A 14492-nucleotide genomic window follows, 5' to 3' on the forward strand; every position below is an offset into this window, starting at 1 on the left:
TTATCTTGCTTATTTATTCCATCATTATCTACACCATTTTATTTTCTGTAGAGTTTTATTACTTCATATTTCTCAAGTTTAAGTACAATATTCAGAGAGAATTTTTCACTTTGCCTATCAACCACCGTCCTGCCCCCTCCCAGAAATACTCAAAGATTTTTAATAGCTACTGTCTAAATTTTCTTTTGAAAAAATTCTTATGCCTATGTTTCTGTATTTTAGGTTAACTAATAAGATTGAACAATGATTCAATAAATTAATCTATAATATACAAGTAAAAAATCAGTTGATTATTCTTACTGTGAGTGTTTGGCAGGCTTCTTGAATCGCAGAGTCATAAAAGGTCAGCAGTTCTGATTGGTAAGTTAAAGAATCCGTCCAGTAATTTGCTCCCTGTTGTTTCTCAAAGCAATGCAGCAGCAGTTCTTTTCCAGATATTGAGCGGTTCTTGAACAGTGTGTCTGAGGACAGGGAGGGGTGGGGCTCATTCCTGTTGGTTGTTGAAATAGTGTGCATTTACAGAGGGAACAGGTTGGATAGGCTGAGCTGAAGGAGTAGGCAAACAGATCTAAACTGATGGAGGACAGAAAGAGTGGTTAGTATAATTTTGGGGAGTATTTTCTTGAGTTTGTGCCTTTTTTTTTTTTTTTTAAGTCCTTGGGTTTTAATATAAAACAGTTTAAAATAGTAAAGCACCTTACCTTCTCTTAAAGAGTAGCCGGGAGACTTCTGTTTCTAATACCGAGTTTTTCTTGGCGATGAGTTTGTGGCTGGTATCTTCTGTAGGGAAGCTCTTGTTTTATTCTTTTTTAACAGTGTGTCTTTCAGCCAGAGAGCTGCAGAATGAGGCACTTAGCCAGTTTTGAGTATATATGGGACATTTTCAGTTCTGATTTTTTAAGTTAAATTCTCATCTAATGAGCAAGTCAATGTGTGGCTGTGGCTGCAGCATTATTTCTTCTTTAATGAAGAGGTTGAGCCGTTCGACCTGCTGCTCCGATCTGTTCTCTTGTAGCCATACATCAGACCAGTTGCAGAGATTATCCATCGAATGTCCCAGGCAACCAAAGGTAACTACATAGATTTACTTCAAATAAAAATATACGATTAAGATGGATGCATTATGACGAGGACCAAATGATTAAAAATAAAAGACCAATTAAAGATGTTCTTAGCAGTTTTCTTGACCTTGCAGTAGCTATCCAATATCATTTTGTCATCATCAGATTGTGTAGCAATGGAAATGCACTGCAGTAATTGATTTTGTAATAGAATCAGGTGATTTACTGGCTGCACTGACAACCACTTGCTTGCTTGCTTGCTCTGAGCTGTGGAGCACTCTAATGGATGTTGTGATTGCAGCCTGGAGTTGAAATGAGACTGCTAGCCACTTAAAGCAGCAGCACTTATTTTTAAAAGTAGAATATTAAGTTTTTTCTTTTTTGTTTTCTTGCTTTAAGTTTTGGGTAGCCTTGGTAATTTTAGTTAACTTGAGTTCCCTTGTGAAATTTTAGAGATTATATATTATTTCACTCATCAATTCATAAAAAGTTCATTGGTACTATTAGCCTTGAATATAATGAAATATCTCTGTATTCTCTGTTCCTTGCTCAGCATCGACATATGTATCATACTCTGATATTGATCACAGCATATCTTGAAAAGATGAGAATTTGTTTAACTATCCTGTGTTATCTAAATGAAACAGAATAGTCTTACCATTTGCAAATTTCATCAGTGTCAAACTCTAGCTCTAATTATAATAATGGAATTATGGTAAATTCTTATACTAGTAAGTTGTGTTAGAGTTTCGTATCTTTTTAGCCTTTTGCTTTGATGGTTTCATGGCTATAACAAGATTTAGGAAATCTGAGTTGGACCAATTCTAAGGAATATTGGTGAAAACATATAGTAGCCATTTTAAAGTAATATTCAAGAATATAGCAAACTAAAATCTTAAATACAAGATTATGAATTTTCAGCGATTATATTTTGATGATCTTTGTTTTCATCTTTATTCTATGCCTTTTAAGCAAATAATCGGTTACAAATACAGAAGTATAGGACTAAAGCTTAAAGTAGAATAGAACTAGTGTTACAGAAAGAAAAATGAGACCTAGGCACCCAAGACTTAGTCTACATTAAAGTTTTGCTGAGCGCTTTGCATTAGGAAAGAAAATTATCCCCCTTCTCTTCCCTCCTCACCAGCTCCTCTTCCTCTCTAATTATTTAGTATGTAAAGTGTTTTGTACAGAATCTGACATGTAATAGTTCTGTCTTTATGTAGAAATAGTTCTATCCTTCCCTAATTTATGTTCTTTAACTATGTTTGTGTTCTTGCCATGATAGAGACACAATTTCTTCCAACCACTTCTAAAAACATTTATATTAATTAAATATATTAATAATTTGCTATGAAAGAAATTGAACCCAAGATACCATTATACATGCTATTCAAACTATGTGAAGAAAGCTGTTCTTTGCAATGTACTTAAATACTTGCCCTTAGTGTTTGAGGCCTTAGTGTTTGTTAAAAGATACAAATATACCAATATCATTGTGTACTTTATCCTGAATTCAGATACTTAAAACATTAATTATGGAAGACTGTAATATGATTTAAAAACTAGTGTTTGCAATCTTTTATTGTTTAATGGGTAACAAGTTTATATGCTTCTTCCACCCCCCAAAAACGTCTGAGAACATCGATAATATTAACATAAGTTTGTTAATGTCATTTGAGATTTGGTCAAAGATGTGTCTAAATTACATATATATTGGAAGTTAAATGGTAGATTACCAACAAATTAATTATTGATACAAGTTTCAGTAGAGTGGCGTACATTAAAGCTTTTTTGCAAAGGGTTGAGCAAATAGGAGGAAAAGAAGTGAATACCAGAGTGTTGAATACTTTTTAAAAAAGATTGGTTATAAAAGATAGAAGATATCATGATTGTTCTGTATTTAGACAGTATTTTATATAAAATAAATAGGCAGTATACTTTGTGAAGTTCTGGCCCCAGTGGAACTGCCTGTTCTTTTCTAAAAGCCTACTTGCACATGATTGAATCAGGCTCTGCTACCAATCTACTAGATGACTTTGATCAATTTATGTATGAACATTTTTGAGTTCCTTAAGCATACTCCTAAATTGTCCACTAAATTAATTTGCTCATACCAGTATGAGGTGTTAAAATAGTCGACCTGGAAGCTATGGAAATTGGAGTAAGGAGGAAAGATGAAATTTCTTAAAAGAATCAGTTTCTAGGTGATAATCAAATGTTTTCTTTCACTTTTTATATCTTTTTTGGGGGGGAGGGGACATATTTTTGCTAAGAGCACTGTTTTATCTTTTTGATATCAAATATTCTCTAAATAGAATAGTTTTTCTAGATAATTGTCCTAGTTCTTAAAAAAGCAAATTTGGGATTAAATTCTGGTACTGTCAATTTTTCCTTTGCTCTCTAACGAAGATAATGTTGTTAAAGATTTTATTTCAGTACCTAGCATATTTTTTAGTAATCATTTTTCTTAAAGGGAGCCTTCATGTTACTAGTGCTCTCTCCATATGTGGCCAATCATATAAGCTGTATACATTCCTCTTTGTTGCTTAGGCAAAATGGTTTTGTGGGTTGATTGAATTAGGTATTTTCGAAAAGATGATCATGTCATACTAATTATTACAAGCATTATGGAACCCTTAATTTGGACCAGATATTATACTAAGCACTTCTATATTATGTTATTTATGCGATAGGTATTCTTATTGTCATTTTTAAAGTTGAAGGAACTGAGGCTCAGAGAGGTTATATAACTTACCTTAAATCACACAGCTAGGAAATAGCAGAACCAATTTTAAAACTCATACTTAAAATATGTATATTTAAAAATTGTGGTAAAATACTGTACTTTAATATACTTTTAAAGTACTTGCACTTTTAATTAAGCAGTGACTGCAGAGATGAAACCAAGTTTTGATCTGAAGACCTGATATGATTACCTAATTTTTGTGTCTTGAATAAGAAGCAGTTGATACATTCACCTTTTACTCAGCTATTTGGAATATACTTTTCATTGTTTCAGTAAATATTCATATAAAGTATTTGTATTGTTGCAGTAATGTTTCTCAAGGTGTGGTGTAGAGATCACGTTCATCTGAGTCATTCAGGGTGGTAGTTAAAAGTACAAATCTCTGTCATATCCCATTGACAGAATCACTGAAATGGGATATAGGGATTTTCAGTTTTAAATAAGCCTCTCAGACAATTCTTATGCATACCTAATTTTGAGAACCAGTGATATTGAGAATGTGCTTCTATTTTAGTTTTCTGTGTATGCTGTTTGTCAGCTTTCCTTCCTCTAAGAATTAGTTTGCAAACATAGATGGTTTGTAAAATCATCTTTCTGACTGTTAGTTTTGAGATAGAATGAGCAATCTCATATACTAATGTGAAATGTAAATTGGTAATGTAAATTCTTTTATGGTAAGCATTTTAGGAACATGTTTTAGTAGTATTTAAAATGTTCATAGCCTTTGAATTAGTAAGCCTACTTCTAGGAATTTATCCTAAGGAAATAAATCAGAGATTTAGGCACAAGGATGTTCTTGTCAGCATCATTTTTAATGGTGAAAAACTGGAAAAACTCAGTTTCAAACATCGGGGGAATGGTTAAACGAGTTTATTATATCCATTTGTTTGAACCACCGTCCAGTTTTAAAATGTCATTTTGGGAAGAATATTGAAGACAAAGGAAAATGCTCATGATTTAATATAAAGCCTCAAAAGAAGAATGTAAAATTGTCCTTAGAGGTCCACATACATATAGTACAAATGGTATTAAGTTGAACCATTTGAAATTGCCATTTTTGTAGGTCGGTGAGTGATTGAACATCGGCATTTTCATGGAGTTTAACCTACAATGATATGAGTTTTGAAAATATGTATTTACACATTGTAGAGAAGGAAACTGAAAGGAAATACAGCAGATTTACAAAGTGATTATTTCTGGGTGATGAGGTTAAGATAATTTAAAATATTTTTTCTCTACATGTCTATATTTTTCAAAATTTCTAAGTCTTAAATTTTACCTTTGTATTATGTCACAGTAAATTGCCAACGAAATCAATTATTGGGGGCAATTGCAAAGCTTCTGTGGAAACCACTAAGTAAAATTTCTGTAAATCTTTTAAGCAAGCTTAAGGACCTCCTCTGTACCAATTCTCTTACCTCTTGTTTGTCATTTAATATATTTGTCTCATATTTACACAAATGAGCATATATATCTGTACCCACTTAACAAATTTTGATTAAATTTGAAATGGACAATATGCTTTAAAAGGAAAACATCAATTTTACAAGTTTTTCTTTATCACTGGGCCCCTAAAGACCACCAACTATATGCAAGAGTTGGCTGGATAGCCACTTAAGCAAAAAAGGTCTGTTTTAGGTTGTTTAAAATTTTAAATTAATTAAAAACAATTAAATTTATGTAATTAATAATAAATTAATATAATGTAATTAATATATAAAACTAAAGATTTTTAAAAGTTAATAATCTACATATTATCTTTTCCTTAAAAAGTTACCACGTTTATCTGAAAGGAGTTATCCCTACCCTCATATGCTTTAATGTTTTACTTTTAAAATTATGGCTTAATAAGAATAATATCTACCGTGTTCTGATTATCACCAAATGCCAGATATTGGATGCTTTATATGTGTTATTTCTTTATTCTTCACCTAAAACCTATTCATTATGTATAAGCTTCATTTTAGAATTGACTCTATTGCAAGTTTACCTGAGATCATATTAAGTGGTAGATCTGTATTTTTACTTCAGTAATGTCTAACTTCAAGGTCCGTGTTCTTGTCCTTGGTGTTATCCTCGTCCATCTGAAATCTATCTATGTATTCATAATTTGAGAAAAGAGGAAAACTTAAATATAAGCCTTCCTAATTCAGACTATCAAAGAGCGGAGCAAAGCACATAAATTCTAATTATTTCTTGTTTATTCAGTCATTTGTTGGCTCTTCTAATCTGGACATTACATATGTCATTTTTAGCATTTATCGATAGCCTGCTAATAGCTAACTTCTTGTGCAAACCACTAGAAATCCTAAAATGAGGAAGCCAAAAGTTGCCTTTGGAGCCCTAATTTTACAGTCCTAATGGGAAAGGCAGACAACAAAAAAGTTAATAATGTATTTCAGACACATAAGTATGGAGTAGAAGCTGTTGGAGCATAAAGTTGTTAATTCTTTTGGGAGCAGTGGTGAGAGGTACTTGGGAAGCCATCTTAGAAGAGGTGAATTTAGAAGGAGCCATAGATTATATTCTTGCCATAGGTCCTGTGAATCTGCATTTTTAACAAGAACCCCTTCCCCTAAAGTGATCTTAAACTCCATTGAAGTTTGAGAACCATCACTGGAGGTGGTAGTCGAACCTATGAGAGTGGATGTAATAGCCTGAAGAGAGTGTATAGAGTGAGTGAGAAAGAAGTCAGAAACCTAAAAGCAGTATTTTAGCAAAGAGATGAGAAAGGCTGAGAGAAGGAGAGTTTCATTGTTACTAAACCACATACATGAGTTAGGCAATGGGAGATCCTAGAAAAGAAAGTAAGAGTTTGATAGGGAATACATCTAAGGAGAAACAGGTCGTAATAGTTAATTAGGTCAACAATTTTATTCTTGGATTTACTAGAAGTTAGCCCTGTGCCCTTTGCCAAGTGAGATCATTACTTTGGGCTTTACAGTAATTTGTGTTCTGTCCCTTTAAGTCAAAACTACTTGTATATCATGTAGAAACTGACATGAGTAATTGTGGTCTGGCCCCTATTGGGGTTTATAGAAAATAGCCTACTATAATGCAGCTTTGTCATTGGATCAAGATGCCATGAGGTTAGATTAATGTGACAGTTATAATTTGTAAATAATAAAAAAAAATTATATCTTTTAGTGCCTAGGAATAGGATCGGATATGATTAGATTTTGTGTAAATTGAAAAGAATTGAGAAAGTTATTGAAGAAGAAGTTAATTGAAGCTGGAGTAAGAGAAGGGCAGTGATGGGAAGTTAGAAGTTACAGGTATATCTTTTTTATATTTCTCATACTTCCACATTTATAAGTTTCTTTATAATTTTTTCCACCAATATGTATGTTTAAATTATAAACATATAAAATCACAAACTTTGAAGGAAAAGTCTTAGAATTCTGATTGAGATTACAGTATTTAAGGAAAAAATATTATTCTTTACCCCCAAACCTATGATTAATAGTAAATAAAAATCACAGTGTTAACCTTTTAAAGAAAATGTTTAAGAAACAGTTTGGTTTAATTTGGGAAATTCATTCTTAAATTTTGGAATTGACTGGTTGTTGAAAGTCATAGTAGTTCATCCTCTAAAGAGTACCTTTTAAAGTTCATGTCTTAGAATCATATCTGTGATAAATTTTAGGTATATTTTGACATGACAAAGAAGTCCTTGGTTGATAAAAAATAAAGATTAGAAGTCATCGTCATATAGCCTTTGCTTATTATATATTTTATGATATAGGCTTTTGCTTCCTCCTTTATTTTCATTCTCTGCCTAGAGTCTCATTGAAGAGTGACTTGAAAACAATACAGAATTTTATTATTTTAAAAATCTGTATAGATTGAGGAGACTCCCTTTCTAGGCCTCACTCATTTACACTGTTTTGTATCCACCAATCAATGTCATATACTTGTGAATATGTTCACAGAGAGTCAAAAGTAAGATTAGAGAAATTGAACCTTGAGTATTGAGGGGGCACTGAGTAATGCATCAGGTTTCTGAAGGAGGTGCAGGAATAGACAGTCAAAAAGGACTGGTGGGATTAGTTTTGGAAATGATAGGGCTCACTTTTTTCTTAAGTGACAGGAGAAAAGGAAGGAGAAATAAAGAAACCAAACCTCTGAGATTGAGATGTCGGAAATTGACAAGAGCACAGTTCTGAAAGCGTCAATCTCCCTAGGGAGAGTAAAGTACTCATTTAGCAAGTTAAATTCTAGTTGTTTAATAAACACTATTTTATGTAGGGCTGTGTAGTTTTGATACCGATTTTCTCTCTTATTATAGTGGAAATTGTTCTTGATTAGTATTTTTATTTTATTTTAATAAGAAAGATAAATCCGTCACTTTCATATTGAAAATTTTGTATACAGGAGACATGTTCCATAGTGAAAGTTTTGGAAAATGAATCATCTAAACAGACAAAAGAAAGAAAAACAGACTTTCAGAGCTGTTACTGACCTTTTGATAATCCCTGAGCCAGAATTTGATTCAGAATATTATAGTAATAAGCATGAATTGGCAGAAAGAGTAGATGGTGGTATGAACTGTCAAGATCCAAATGACTTTTGATATAAAGTAGGTAAGATGTGATTTGGGGTGGTGGAGGTCGCTTAGATTACATTTGTTAATCAGATTGGTGTACTTATTCTGTTCAAAATGCCATTTTCTCCCCTTTCTGCCAGCTCCTATATTTCTTACCCATTTTTAAGGGGTAAGCATGCTCTATTGGTATTTCTATCATTAGTGAGTTGATATTTCAGGATGCATCTGTTTCAGAGCATTGTAAAAGTGCTTTAAAAATTCCTTAATGTAAAATGACATTTCAGGTAAAAAGTTTGATAACTTCCAATTTTTAATAACTTGTATTACCAAAATCAAAATTTGATTAGGATTTGACATTCTTAAAGTGTTAGAAATGTCATAGACACATGTTGCTGACAGATTTAAATGCTGAAGTCAATTTTTGTTGTTCTTCAACTTAGTAAAGAAATGTATTCTCTGTGACCAGGTAGGTAAATATTTCTTTCTCAATAATTTGACATTTTCATAAAGAAAGTAATTTCAAGCGTGCTATTCTGTAAACTAAAAAGATCTTTTCTAGGGGGTAAAAACCTGTATCATTCTAATGAGTGCCATCCTCCTGTGGCATTATTATAAAATTAAAGAAACAGACTCAAAATATATTTTTTAAAATACAAAGCATATTCTAGAATTTAAATTTAACTTAGCATAATTTTGAGAGAATTTTGAGGTCATATATTTTACCTGTTATTACAATCTGTATTTTTAAATGTTATTACTTAATTTTTATTCATTTTAAATATTTCATTCCAATTCTCTTTATTAGTATTTCTTAAAGCAAACACAAAAAATGGGCAATATTTTGGTTTGACAAAGTAATTCTTAAGTGTTTATCAGCAACAAAGTTTAACCTCTCAGTGTAGATTGGTTTTACCCCATACCAGTGACTACTGAAGAAGTTAGGCTGGGTCTAAATAAAGCGGCTGGATTTCTTTAAATGCCATAATACAGGCAGTTCTGTTATAAAGCAATCTATGTGTCTCTGGAAAAAACCTAAAGTTCTGCAAAATCAGACTGTAAAGGGACAAGTCATTCAGAGACCTCTGCAACTTTGTAATCTAACAAAACCAGTAACAATTCTAATAAAAAATATTAATACAGCTAAACATTTGTACCCAACATCAGTTAGCTAATTCTAACTTCTAGGATTTATGCCTTTGAGATATGAGTCCATGGGGGTATTCAATTCTATGTAAGATAAGTTGTCAAAATTAAAAATTTTGACTCAGGATGTAACCCTCTTTATTAGTCATCCCTACCCCAAATTCTCCTTTTAAAAAAAAAAGCGGGGGAGGAGGGAATATTTTTATGGCTTTTTTGTCTTTACTCAACAGCTTGACCAGATAGTTAGTAATGCGGAAAGCCTAGCAGTTCTTAAAGCCATTGACCAGCCACTGCTTTCCCTCTTCTGCAGGATTTTCTGTTTTTTTCCCTTGAGGTCATCATGTATTACTGAGGCTCTCTCTGTGAAAAAGCTTGTTCCTGATAGCTTCAGAGTGTTACTGAGGTGAAGAAAATTCTTTGTGGACCAATGTGACTTTCATACGATACTGACATCATCCCTTAATGATGAACGAATGAACTAATTTCCATTACAGAAAGGTATTTTGTAGAAAAATAGACTGTTGTCGCTAGTTGTCCCATTGTTTTGTCATTAATACTTTATGCATTGAACTGTATTTGTGTATGTTCATATTTACATTTTCCCCCCTGCTATTAATAATTGCCAGGCATCTCCCATGCAGGGCGGGGAGTAGAGTGACGGAATGGGTGGACCAGCAAAATAGCGTTTGTTTCTTGTGCTTGGATAGCTTTCTTTTAAAACAGGCCAGGTAGATTATGATATCTTTTTGTTAGATTATCTATAATTCAAATAGTTTAGGTATTAATTTAGGCATTATCATTACTATGTAGTAAAGAAAAGGGGAGTTTTGGAGTTAGGCGGACTTGTGATGGAATCAAATTTAGGTGACTGAGTTTTGGTTATGTGAGGATATATTAATTATCTGGGAGAATTCTTTTGAAGATTAAGAGATAATTTATGTAAAACATCTACCATAGTGTTTGGCACATAGCAGATACTCAAATATTATTTCCTTTTCTAATGATGAAATTTGAGACTGCAAAGATGAAGGGACTTGCCCAAGGTTACCCCCGCACGAACAAAAGTCAGATTCACTGACTACCCGTATTCCTGTCTTTAGTTTGATATGGAGAAAAACAGAAGCAAAACAGAATCTAACTTTAGGGAGCTATAAAGATATGTGCACACACTCGTGGATGCACATATACATGCAGATTCCCTTACTGTTTATTCCTTCCTTAATTGATTAATATGTTTCACTTGTTCATATTTTCTATTCGGATATCGATGATGATGATGATGATAAAAGACTGGTAAGGAAGCTTGATGTAAGTTCTTGTTCTAATTAGACTAGTGCTGCTTTTGAGTGAAGTATGCTGTACTTGTGATTGTGTCAGCAGTTTAATTCATGCCTGCTTGCACTTTTCCAGCAGACTGTATTTCCCTAGCTAAATGATAATACTTCGGTATTGGTAAATTCATGTTTACTTTTAAAAAAATATGGCATCTCCCCTGGTCAAAATAAAATATACCAGGTTGTTTGCTTTATACTACTGCATTATATTGTTAATATGAGTTTTCCTTTAGGGTAATTTATAAATGAATATGAAATTTATTTGGTTAATATGAAATTACGCCCTTTCTCTTTGTTTTTTAGTAAAATTTCTACTAAGATAGTCATTATTTTATCCTTCTTCTTATAATAAAAACACAACAACAAAGATTATTTACCCCCTAGTGTTACCTTTTATGTAAGAAGGAAGAAATATCTTCAATATTTCTATAACTGAGATTTGTTCAAATTATGTATGGTTATTTACCTCACAATACCATTTGCAGTAACGGTAGAGAACATGCATGCTATAGATTTTATAGATGTGTTGTAGGAATTTGTAGTAGGTGTAATTATGTTCTTTTATGTTTTGAAATTTTAAGAGTCAGTACTCAGGATTTGACATTGCAAGGTGTCTGTCTCCTATTAATTTTTTGAACTGTTATTAATAAAAATGGAGATTACATATCCAAATTTGCATGTAGTGATTAATTTTGAAATCATGTTATATACTACATTTCTCTTTAGAATCAAATGATAGTTTGATCAAATCTATGAATCTTGAGGTACACAGTTATTTTAATTACTAGAAAAGAAAAAAATTACTGCTACTTGGGTGCCATCAGTTACTAAGAAGCTGAAATGAAAAAAAAAATGTGTGCCTCTTAAAATCTGTGAAATATTGCAAGTGTGTATTCAGATTTTAAGGCTCTTTTTTTGACAAGGAGCTAATTTTGTGTTGCTAGTTGTTGAGGACCCAACTCGTTTCTATACATATGTGCAACTGTGCTATATACATTTTTTGTTTTTATTCATTTATTCCTTCTGATAGTAATTATTGAGTGTCTTTCATGTGCAGAGATGTCTTATTTCTGGTCACATAAGATTCCTTCCTTCTTGGGACTTCATTACATATCTAGACCATAACACCACACCAGGTTATTGTACAAAATACTTAATATCTCCAACTAAATCTCAACTATCTTAAGGGCAAGATTGTTGGTTTTTACATGTCATGTATCTGCTTCATTGTCTAACACATAGTTGGCCATTCATTGTAATTTCTAGACTAATTAAATTTGTTCAGAGTGGTAGGAAAAAGTGAGCATATACCTCAAAAGATCACCAAATGACTATGTTTTAACATAATCAGGAATTTTGAATTTCAGAAAAATATGATTGAAATTTGTAATTCTGAAATGAGATATCAAAGAGTTCTTCAAATTGCTAATTGAAATTAGATAACTTGGCAAGGAATAAAATAATTATGGCCTACTATTTATGTGTATAGACATATCTTAATTTTTAAAGAGAAACACAAGTCTTATGTTTATGTAGTAAAAGTGACATCCTAGAACCTTATAGTTTGAATTCTTATGATGACTTTGACCTTAGAAGAAATCCAGAGAAGCCCAGTGGTTTGGAAACCGTGTTTGTTCTGCAGCTGCACAAGTGAATTACTGTTTTGAACTCTGGTTTTGGAATAGTGGAATGAAGATATGTCTAAAAGTAAATTAACTGGTTTCGAGCTTCGTGTTGTATTCCCAAATTTGTTGAACTTACCAAATTTGGCGGCTTTTGTAACTGTTGTGGAAGCAATGAGTATGACTGTTGTACTGAATAGTTTAATTAGCACCATCGAGACAGGCATCAGGCCTTTTAAGATACTTCTCAACTTGTGTATCTCTTTCTGCTTTATTTTGAGATGATACTGTGTGACAGTTTGGAATGAAAATGATTGTTAAAAATAATCCAGATGACACCAGCTCATTGCCGTTTAATCTTTAGGGGAGTTCTTATTAGATCAGCAGAACTTATCTATAATTTTTTAATTTTTAAAACTATTTTTTTCTTTTCATTGTAAAGTAAATTATAGGTACAGAAACTATAAAAACAAATGTAGTCCTTAGTGTATTAACATAATGTGTTCTTATAACCATGCAGCTCAATAATTAGAAGGTTGCTAACTATTGCAGAAGTTCCACCATGTGCCCTGACTGTATAGAGTTCAAAAACAGACAAAATTAATCTATTGTGTTAAAAGGCATGATGGTGGTTACCCTTGTGGATGAAGAAGATTAGTTTCTGGGAGTCATTGATGGGGGTAGTTCTGAGGTATCAGAGTATTTTCTTTCTCTTTTTAAATCTCAGCTTTATTGGGGTATAATTAACATAAAATTGTAAGGTATTTACAGTATATACATGGTGAGTGATTTGTATACATTGTGAAAGGAGTCCCCTCATCAAATTAATTAATATATCCAACACCTTACATATTTATCTTTTTTTGGAGGGGGGTGGATGGTGAGAACATTCAATTCTCTTAGCAAATTTCAGCTATACAATACATTTATGTCAACTACAGTCACTGTGTTTTTACATGAAATCTTCAGACATTATTCATCTTCTAGCTGAAGGTTTGTACCTTCTTACTAACCTCTCCCTATTCCTCCACCCCTCTAGCCTCTGGCAACCACTTTTCTACTCTATTTCTATGAATTAGACTTTTGTGTTTAATTTCACATATAAATGATACCATACAGTATTTGTCTTTCTCTGTCTGACTTATTTCATTTAGCATAATGCCCTCAAGGTCCATTCATGGTGTCAACAAATGGCAGGATTTCCTTCTTTCTCATGGCTGCATATTCCATTGTGTATATATTTATACCACATCATCTTTATCGATTTATCCATTATGGACACTTACATTGTTCCACATCTTGGCTATTGTGCAGATATCTCTTTGATATCTTGTCTTTATTTCCATCAAATATATGTATACCCTAAAGTGGGAATGCTGGGTCATATGGTAGTTCTATTTTTAATTTTTAACTTTTTCGAGGAACCTCCATACTGTTTCCATAATGGCTGTACCAATTTACATTCCCACTAACAGTACACAAGGGTTCCCTTTTCTCCATATCCTCCCCAACACTTATTATCTTTTATCCTTGGTGATTGTTATTCTAACAGGTGTGCCTATAATATTTCATTGTGGTTTTTCCTGATGTTTAGTGATGTTGCCCACTTCTTCATGTACCTGTTCGCCATTTGTATGTCTTCTTTGGAAAAAGTCTATTCAGTTTCTGGTCCCATTTTTTAATTGGATTCTTCTTTTGCTTTTGAGTTGTATGAGTTCTTTATATATTTTGGATATTAACTCTTTATCAGATATATGATTTGTAAATATTTTATTCCATTCCATAGGTTGCCTTTTCATTTTGTTGATGGTTTCTTTGCTGTGCAGAAGCTTTTTAGTGTGACACTGTCCCACCTGTTTGTTTTTGCTTTTGTTGCCTTTTGGTGTGAAATCCAAAAAATCATTGCCAAGACAGTTGTCAAAGAGCTTACCCCCAGTATTTTCTTCTGGGACTTTTATGGTTTCAGGTCTTATGTTCAAGTCTTTAAAACATTTTAAGTTGATTTTTGTGTATGGTCCAGTTTTATTCTTTTGCATG

General features: G+C 32.5%; 1 protein-coding gene across 5 annotated transcripts in view; it reads left to right on the top strand.

Moving 5' to 3' along the window:
• The window catches only part of FBXW7 (F-box and WD repeat domain containing 7), a 175699-nt gene that overhangs the window by 57033 nt on the left and 104174 nt on the right, over positions 1 to 14492 (top strand). The window contains exon 1 of one of the 5 annotated variants that reach the window (XM_023530193.1): positions 9978 to 9997. The exons of the other annotated variants lie outside the window; for them this stretch is intronic. The gene's annotated coding sequence lies outside the window, so the exon portion shown is untranslated. Of the gene's footprint in view, positions 1 to 9977; positions 9998 to 14492 lie in introns of those variants that run through there. 5 annotated transcript variants of the gene reach the window in all.

The sequence above is a fragment of the Pteropus vampyrus genome, unplaced genomic scaffold, assembly GCF_000151845.1.
Source record: "Pteropus vampyrus isolate Shadow unplaced genomic scaffold, Pvam_2.0 Scaffold47, whole genome shotgun sequence".
NCBI lineage: Eukaryota > Metazoa > Chordata > Mammalia > Chiroptera > Pteropodidae > Pteropus > Pteropus vampyrus.